The following is a 10,128-nucleotide window of genomic DNA, read 5'->3' on the forward strand; positions in this document are numbered from 1 at the left end:
CTTCACACTATTCACATAAAAGGTAAATTGCATAAACATGGAGTCAGACTGCCCGAGTTCAAATCCCAACTGTGCTGCTTACTTCATCTTGCACTTCAGTTCCCTGCTCTGTAAAATAGAATAATAGGGGTACCCCCACCTCATAGGGTAATCATGAGGATTAAATAAATTAATTAAAACATGTAAAAGATTTACAGCACTGCCTGGCACATGGTAAGGATACAATAATATTAGCTACTATTGTGCAACATAAGTACAGATCCTCAAAAAAGAGATATGAAATATAAGGCTATTAAGCCCTTTCTATCCTTTTCCCCTACACATACCCTTTCCAGATACATGAGCGCACACACACACAAACACACACACACACACACACACACACACACACACATAAGGCTATTAAGCCCTTTTTATCCTTTTCTCCTACACATCCCCTTTGCAGACACATGAACACACACACACACACACACACACACACACACACACCTGTGCACAAGCATAAACCCCTCATAAAACTAAAAAGAAGTTCTTCACAGGCAACCAGGAAAAAAATACTCAATTACCAACTAAGGATCCTGATGTAGTGTCTACCCCTTTAAATGAACTCAGCCTGCCCTCGTAAACCTGAGCTAGGATTATGTAAACGGCCCCTGGAAGGCCTCCAAACTCTATTTCTGGAATTATTCCAGGCCATTTTCCATCTGCCAGTGGTGCTAATCCTTGATCTTGGTGTAACTAGATAATCTTTTCAGATATTAATTTATGTGACGTTCTCTCTCTATCTTCTCTTTTTCAGTGTCCCTGACTACCTCCCTCTCCCTCTTCCTCCTTTCTGCACCTCCATTCAAGCTGACCCTTGATTTCAGCTCTCGGCTTCAGTGACTTGTGGAGGTGGGTAGAGTGTTGGTGGATGTGATTAGGGTAGAAAGCCTCAGTAATCTGCAAAATGACCTACTTTCTTTGCTAAAAATCTAAGCCCCCAATATAATTAATTATAGGGGTGGTAAAATTGGTAGAAATGTTAAGTCAATTTATGGGGGCAGGATAGTTTAGAAAAACACCAGGGGAGAAAGATTTTCTGCAATGTTTAAAAGGGTTTTATTAGTGGATTGTGACAAGGTTTGCAATCTGAGGGTTTTACCAATGAAAGAGATTTGATTATTGCTCACGGACAAAGTTGAAACATGTGTCGTGATTCTAGAGAGGACTGGCTGTGAAGCAATCTGGGAAACTCGACTTATAGGCACCTCATTAAAGATTTCCACATGCAAAGCTCAGGTTGGAAGTGATAAAGAGCAGCAGAAAGGGGACACGTGGACAAAGATTATGGGATTCTCCAAGTAATCTAGGTGGACAGTAGACCAAAATCCAAAGTACTCCTTGCCTGTACTTTGGCAATGTATAAAGTTTTGGAAATGTAGCAAAATGCCTATGGTAAAGAAACCCCAAGAAATAACAGGTAAAGCTTTCCCCTTGTCTGGTTGGATGGGGCTTAAAGCAGAAATGAATTTTAAATACACAAAATAAAGAGGTATGATGGTTCTGGCAGCCGTTTTTACCATGCTGCAGTTCTTACTCTTTCTTCTGTAAACAAAACCCTGATCCCTTTTAGAGGATTTCCATCTCCTCCCTTTGAGGGGACTTGATGAAACTGTTGATCAAGTTCCCCTGTCTTTCTACAGCAAAGGGAGGAGGAGGAGGGCAAATGATCCACACTACACCATTTAGGTTCCCCCTTGTAGGACTTTGATTCTTGAGAGGGGTGATGCAAATACCAAGGAGCTGTTGGATTTAATAGCTCCAGTGTCAGCAGTAATTCGTTCCTGCCACTTAGATCCTCAGAACTGTCTTGGGTTCTGTCCTCTGCAAGTCCACGGGTTTGCCTTTGCTTTTGAGAATTGCCCCATAATACTTCCACTACATTCTTTCTCAAGTCACAAAGGCTTTTATAGAAATACAAAGTTAGAAAGAGTTGGTATTTCTTGTTATAACTCATAAAACTATCAGTTCTAGTAACTATTTTACCATCCCACTGTGCATAGCTTTGGATTGAGGAACTAGTGATGAATTGCAGTTGTAGTTGGCCTTGGCTTCTTTATGATATGCATTTTAGCATCTCCATTGGCTTTACAGATTGACCCTTCCAATAAGAGGCGACTCACCCTGCCTCAGCTTAAGTGACTGATTCCTTTGACTTCCCTTCTCCCAGCATCTGCCTTAAGACAAGTCCCAGAAAAGTGGCCCCTGATCCAAAATCTCCTGATCAATTCAATGATGGTCCATCAAGCTCAGTAAGTGCCAGGCGAAGTTTTGCTCACATCCAGTGATCAAAACATGAACATAAACTAATCTTCTTTTGATTAGTGTCTGATGTCAAGAGCTGGATTCAGTTTTGTCCCAAAGGCAAAGTGTTTTAACAATTTTTGTTTTACTTCTTTTTGCTATTTCCTTTTATCTGAGTTGTAGCTTTTGTTCGCTGTACAAATGCCATGCTAAAATTTTTATTTGATTAAAAATAATTTATCTCAAAATGCTAGTGAATTCAGAATTGCAATTCAATTTCAAATGTCTTCATTTGGTTTTTGAAAAAAATGTAACTTGAGTATATGTTAGTGTTGTTTTGAGTTATGCAATAATAAATTCAGTTTTACATGTTAGATACATAATTTCTTAATTTTGAGTGTTTCTATTTCCTTCATTTTTTGTAGTAAATTATCTTAGTATTTCAACATATAGTACAAGAGAAGATAAAAGGCACTCAATGTATTTATTTTAAAATTCTTAATAGTTTTTATTTATAACTTATTGTATTTTAGGATAAATCATTTTCAGAATAACAAAGAAATTAGGCTAAAACACATTTTGTATTTTCTCTTCAAATTTACTTTTATCACCTTTTATAATTTGTATTTTCTAAAGTCAAGTAATCAAATATTTAGAAGTGACCTCAATAAGCAGAGTGCTCAGCACATAGTAGGTGCTTAGTTAAATATTTACTGAATCAATTAGGCAATTTGATGTACTTTTATTCACTATGAACTATGTTACAAAGCATTAGACCATTCTTCTTTATTTGTCCCTTTTCATAGATCATGAGAGATTAACTCGTAGGTTTTTCAGTTATGTCTGTTTACAGAAATGTTTTCAGTTTGTCTGAAGTATTTACATGAGGTAAGATTCATTCACTACATAAAGTTGTGTTGCACATCTATTATGTATTGGACATTGGGCTGTCCTAAATGTTGAATACATGATTCCTGCCTTCAAGGAGCTGGAGAGAGTTGAAGAATAAACAGATGATGGTAAGAGCAAAAAATAGGAAGTGCAATTAATGGTATGTTCAGAGGGCCAGGACTAAAGAGAAATATACACCAGAAAGGCTTTGGGGTTAGAACAATATTCACAGAACAAGGGTTCGCTGATTTTTAAAAAGTATAAAAATTCAATAAAAGTTTTATTGCTCTGTTTGGGGCTAAGAGCACTTCAAGCATATTTGTCTCTGCCTTCAGAATAAATATCAGATAAGGCTAAAGTAGAATAATTAAGTAGCTAAACAAAGTAAGTTTTTACAAAACTAAAAGCATAATTCATAAAATAAAAAAGATAAATTAGACTTTATCAAAGTTAAAATCTTTTTCTCTGTTACTAGAATGAAAAGACAATTTAAAGACTGGGAGGAAATATTTGCAGATTATAGTATCTTGCAAATAGTCTTATATTCAGAAGATACAAAGAACTTTTGAAACTTAACAATAAGAAGACAAACAACCCAATAAAAAATGAGCAACAGATTTGAACAAGATGGTGCCATCTATGAGAATTGGCTCTCACCAGACACTGAAACTGATAGTGCCTTGAGCTTGGACTTCCCAGCCTTCAAAATAAAGTTCTGTTGTTTGCAACTTACCCAGTGTAAGGATAATTGTTGTAACAGCCTAAATGAAGGAAGACACTCCAGTAAATAGAGTTATTATTTTTTATTTGTTTGTGTTCCTCTCAGAATCCAAGGAAAAATCTTGATGTTCCCTGTCTGGTTCATGTACCATCTCACTGTTGTTAGGGAATTCAAGTCTGGGATCAAATGAAATCAGGGGAGCAAGTTCTGTTATTTAGGAAGACAGACAGGAAAACTTCCTGGACTGCTAAAAAATAGTATCTGAATTTACCAAAATACCTGAATCATTCTTTTATTGTTATTATTATATTCTAAATTCTGGGGTACATCTACAGATCATGCAGGATTGTTACATAGGTATACACACGCCTTGGTGGTTTGCTGCATCCATCCCCCCGTCACCTACATTAGATATTTCTCTTAGTGTTATCCCTCTCCAATCCCCCCACCCCATGCTATCCCTCCCCTAGCCCTCCACCTTCCCAATAGGCCCAGGTGTGTGATATTCTCCTTCCTGTGTCCATGTGTTCTCATTGTTCAACATCCACTTATGAGTGAGAACATGCGGTGTTTGGTTTTCTGTTCTTGTGTCAGTTTGCTGAGAATGATGGTTTCTAGCTTCATCCACGTCCCTGCAAAGGACATGAACTTATCCTTTTTTATGGCTGCATAGTATTCCATGGTAAATATGTGCCACGTTTTCTTTATCCAGTCTATCATTGGTGGGCATTTGGGTTGGTTTCAAGTCTTTGCTATTGTAAACAGTGCCACAATAAACATATGTGTGCATGTGTTTTTATGATTGAATGATTTATAATTCTTTGGGTATATACCCAGTAATGAGATTTCTCGGTCAAATTGTATTTTTATTTCTAGATCCTTGAGGAATCACCACACTGTCTTCCACAATGATTGAACTAATTTACACTCTCACCAACAGTGCAAAATCATTCCAATTTCTCCACATCCTTTCCATCATCTGTTGTCTCCTGATTTTTTATTGTTTTTGAAATGGAGTCTCTCTCTGTCACCAGGCTGGAGTGTAGTGGCACAATCTCAGCTCACTGCAACCTCCGCTTCCTGGGTTCAGGTGATTCTCCTGTCTCAGCCTCCCAAGTAGCTGGGACTACAGGCATGTGCCACCATGCCCAGATAATTTTTGTATTTTTTTTAGTAGAAATGGGGTTTCACCATGTTGTCCAGAATGATCTCGATCTCTTGACCTTATGATCTGCCTGCCTCAGTCTCTCAAAGTGCTGGGATTACAGGCATGAGCCACCTTATCCGGCCTGTCTCCTGATTTTTTAATGATTGCCATTCTAACTGGCATGAGGTGGTATCTCAATGTGGTTTTGATTTGCATTTCTCTAATGACCAGTGATGATGAACATTTTTTTATACATTTGTTGGCTGCATAAATGTCTTCATTTGAGAAGTGTCTGGTCATACCCTGTGCCCACTTTTGATATAGTTGTTTGTTTTTTTCTTGTAAATTTGTTTAATTTCTTTGTAGAGTCTGGATATTAGCCTTTCTGTCAGATGGGTAGACTGCAAAAATTTTTTCCCATTCTGTTGACTGTGGGTTCACTCTAATGACTGCTTTTTTTTTTTGCTGTGCAGAAGGTCTTAAGTTTAATTAGATCCCATTTGTCTATTTTGGCTTTTGTTGCCATTGCTTTTGGTGTTTTAGTCATGAAGTCCTTGTCTATGCCTATGTCCTCAATGGTATTGCCTAGGTTTTCTTCTAGGTTTTTTTATGGTCTTAACTCTTATGTTTAAATCTTTAATCCATCTGGAGTTAATGTTTGTATAAGGTGTAAGGAAGGGGTCCAGTTTCAGCTTTCTGCACATGGCTAGCCAGCTTTCCCAACACCATTTATTAAACAGGGAATCCTTTCCTCATTGCTTGTTTTTGTCCGGTTTGTCAAAGACTAGATGGTTGTAGATGTGTGGCATTGCTTCCAAGGCCACTGTTCAGTTCCATTGGTCCATGTCTCTGTTTTGGTACCAATACCATGCTGTTTTGATTACTGTAGCCTTGTAGTATAGTTTGAAGTCAAGTAGCTTGATGCCTTCAGCTTGGTGTTTGTTTGTTTGTTTTGTTTAGGATTGTCTTGGCTGTGCGGGCTCTCTTTTGGTTCCATATTAAGTTGTTTTTTTTTTTTAATTCTGTGAAGAAGGTCAATGGTAGTTTGATGGGGATAGCATTGAATCTATAAATTACTTTGGGCAGTATGGCCATTTTCCTGATATTGATTATTTCTAACCATGAGCATGGTATGTTTTTCCATCTGTGTCCTCTCTTATTTTCTTGAGAAGGGGTCCTTCATGTCCCTTGTTAGTTATATTCCTAGGTATTTTATTCTCTTTGTAGCAATTGTGAATGGGAGTTCACTCATGATTTTGCTCTCTGTTTGTCTGTTATTGGTGTATAGGAATACTTGTGATTTTTGATGTAAACGTAACCAGAATTTAGTCAGAATACTAGTATTTTGTTAACAGGTAATTCATATAGACACTTTCATTCATGTTTTACTAGGTGTGAGTTTAAAGTAAGACTTAAAAAAATTACACCAAGTTAACATAGAATAATTATTTTTCAAATTAGTTTTTGGAGGAGGAAGTCATACTTTAATTTAAAGTAGCCTTCATAGATTTAAGAGCCTTTTGAAATTTTGTAAAAATGCTTTCGAAATCAGCTTGTGAGTTTTACACAGAATTATTCTTATTAATTTATAATGACATATTAAATTTTATTGTCTTTAGTCATATATTTTATCATTAACATTTGTCTTAACAGGACAAATGAAAAGTTATTTAATATACAGAGACAGAAAAATAATTTCAAAAGTCTTTAGGGGTCAGACCACTACAAAATTAACAAAAAATATTTTATTCTGTAACTGCATGCTGTTCCATAAAATGGAATACTGGCTATAAAGAATACAGTGGCAATAAATCCTTAAAACAAGAGTATAAGGTTTGCCACACATTTTGAAATAAAATTTATGGGATTTTTTGTGAAAGGGCTGAAAGGTTTATTTTCAATTTATATATTTTGACTATTTGACCACTGAGTTGGGTCTTCTCTTGGCTATGTATATGTGTCTATACACACACACACACACACACACACACACACACACACACACATATCATATTTATGCAGGCAAAAATACATGATTACAACAAAAAAAAATGTGGACTCTGATCATTCTGTGTGACTGGGAGCTTATGTGCACTGGTCACCATTTCCTCCTCCTTCAACCTTTAGATAGCAAAGGATTACTTCAACTTAACTTACTAGAGACCCAAAGGCACCAGGTCTGGGGAGGTTATTCTCAACCTTCCTGTAATCTTCAGGGTCCTTTTCCTGTGTCTTTGCTAATTAGCTTAGGACAACCTTCAAGGAAGTTGTTTTGTTTTGTCTTCCTTTTTGCCAACAGTGCTCTTTGGGTTCTGAGGCAGATAGAGAAAAGGCCCCCTGAGAAGGAAAGGTATGGGTCTGGGCAGAAAAACAGCAGTTGCAGCAACAACAACAACTAATCAGCTCATGTTTTCTTGGCTTTTGGTAAGGAGAGTAACAGAAATATGCCCTCTCAAGCACAGTTAAGGAAAAAAAAGTTCTTCTCTAGACCTTCCCAGAGGAGTAATGTTTCTGTTAAGGATTTTGGAAAGATGAGTATGACCCAGCAGAAGGGCGGCTGAGAGCAGAGAGAAAAGAAATCCAAGCCAAGGCACCACTGTGTAAAGTGCAGCCATTCAGGAACTGGAAGTAGTTCATTGTGGGTAAAGACTGGGTGTTGGGCCAGGAAATTTCCTAGTTTGTTAAGGAATTTGTATCCTATTTTAAATTATGGAGTCCATCTGAAATAGAGAATCAGTATGAATAGGCTGCAGTTTTGAAGAATCAGTCTTGGAGTTAGAGGATAGATATGGGCAGATGTGATCAGAAGCAGGAATTAGAGCCAGCATCTATTGGAAGTAGGAATTGAGAGAGAAGGAGGAGTTCTTCATATTGTACCAAAAAAAAAAAATCTTTGCAAAAAGTAGTTCTGATACTCATCTTGCTTAAAATGCCTTCATTGCCTTCTTGTTGTTCTTAGATCAAAAGATAAAATTCCTTATCTAGTTACCTTTGCATCTCTAGTACTTAATATATAGTAGACACTAAATAAGTACAAATATTCTGCATCCATCTCCTCCCTCTCCTATGAGTACGTGCCATTTAAAATGATCTATTTTGCCCCATAAGGGTGGAGAGGCATTTTAAAGGGGACAAACTGAGTTACTGTCAGGGACAGAGCTGGAAGCAGCGTTTGGGACTCACAGTGTCAACTTTGATGCACATTTTGTCCAGATAAGATAGCTAAGATACAACTCTCAACAAGCTAAACATTTCAATACAAATATAAAAATTATTTTTATGCTTTTCTGCACATTTTACACTTGCTGAGTTGGTTCTTAGTCTTTGGTAGAATATTCATAAGTATTTTAAGGGTCAGAGATACAAATCTTCTAACCTCAGCATAACTGCAATATAAGATTGTTCAGTATTTTAAAGGGCATTTTTCATATAAGCAAAACCCCAGGAGTAGTTTTGAGTTTAAAATTTTGGCAAGGTCATCTGATATATTTCGATAAATACATGCCTTAAGGTCTTTTTCTGAGTACAGTTAACCCAATTGGGATAAACGTTTTTGAAATAAAATGTTCTTACATCAAATAAATATTGACATGCTTTTTAAGGTCATTTGACACAAGGCTAGAATATTAACAGGAGGCTAGATTTGATGCATGTGTTTTCACCAATTACTAGAATTAAAATTCACTGCATTCATTTTATTATAGAAACCTCAAGTATTAAGAAATCACATTAACTCATTTTGAGTTTCCATAGTACTTGTCATATCCTAAGCATCTAGTACAGGTACATAAGCTATTCACATACAAGGCTTGTAAGATGTTTTTTATATCCCATTTTTTAAAACAAACTTGAGGACCTAAGATGATAAAACAGAAGATTCTTTCAGGCTATGATTAATCTCTGCATGTTTCATTCTTTCCTTTCTATACTATGCTTTACAGGTAATAAAGGAAACAAAAAGAATGAGAATTGGGTTTGGAAAGGCAACATTAGAGAGGAAAAATAGTTTTTATTATTGAGATAGATGATGGATTTACAGAGGCAGGACAAAAGATACAGTGATTCTTCTAATGAATATTTTTTTTCCACATCAAAGCACAAATATATTCCAGGGTTTATGCACGAGTGGGTGTTCATTATGATGAGAGATATTTCTTTTTGGGTGCCAAATAGCAGGGAATACATTGCATCCCAATTTAAAGCTAGATCCATAGTTTGTTTATTTAAAGAGAGCTGGTAATATCTTCATATCCCACAGAGTAATCTCTTAGTTTCTAGGTTCTAAGGGGCAATCCCTAATTTTCTCTCTGTCTCAGAGGAGGTGTTTAGCTGAAATTAATTTTAAGGAACTACTATATTTCCTAATTTTGGTCAGTGCATCTCTGTGTGTGTGTGTGTGTGTGTGTGCGTGTGCGTGCGCCTGTGTTAGAAGAAAGTTCGTTCAGTTAAAAAGAGTTAGCATGTATGATTGCTTGATAAGGGGCAAAGTGGATCTAGCATCTTCATTTTTTGAAATGAAATAATTAAGATGATTCCCCTATAAGATGATCCACTCCTTCTCCAGATTCACTAATGATCACTCTTGCAGTGCTTTCTTCCTAAGGTCACCTTGGGGTCTGCTTTGTTGCCATGGTTCTCCTTGCATTGGCAGTTCATTCCATCTCTTCTCTCTTTTATTTAAATGTGCTCCCGGCCAGGCAGGGTGGCTCATGCCTGTAATCCCAGCACTTTGGGAGGCCGAGATGGGTGGATCACCTGAGGTCAGGAGTTCGAGTCCAGCCTGGCCAACATGGTGAAACCTCATCTCTATCAAAAATACAGAAAGGTGGTGGGCGTCTGTAATCTCAGCTACTGGGGAGGCTGAGGCAGGAGAATTGCTGGAACCTGGGAGGCAGAGGTTACAGTGAGCTGAGATTTTGCCATTGCACTCCAGTCCCAGTGACAACAGCGAGACTCCATCTCAAAAATAAATAAATAAATAAATAAAAGCTTATTCCCAAATCAAAACACCAAGCTCTAAAAAATTTCCCTAGGCCACGAGGTCAAGAGATCGAGACCATCCTGGTCAACATGGTGAAACCCC

General features: G+C 37.1%; 1 protein-coding gene across 1 annotated transcript in view; it reads left to right on the plus strand.

The window, feature by feature from the left end:
- Positions 1-742: 742 nt before the first annotated feature.
- The window catches only part of ZNF330 (zinc finger protein 330), a 36,286-nt gene continuing 26,900 nt past the window's right edge, over positions 743-10,128 (plus strand). The window contains exons 1-2 of the mRNA XM_037740430.1: positions 743-894; positions 2,213-2,294. The gene's annotated coding sequence lies outside the window, so the exon portion shown is untranslated. The remainder of the gene's footprint in view (positions 895-2,212; positions 2,295-10,128) is intronic.

Source organism: Cebus imitator, unplaced genomic scaffold (assembly GCF_001604975.1).
Source record: "Cebus imitator isolate Cc_AM_T3 unplaced genomic scaffold, Cebus_imitator-1.0 Scaffold4, whole genome shotgun sequence".
In the NCBI taxonomy this organism is placed as follows: Eukaryota; Metazoa; Chordata; class Mammalia; order Primates; family Cebidae; genus Cebus; species Cebus imitator.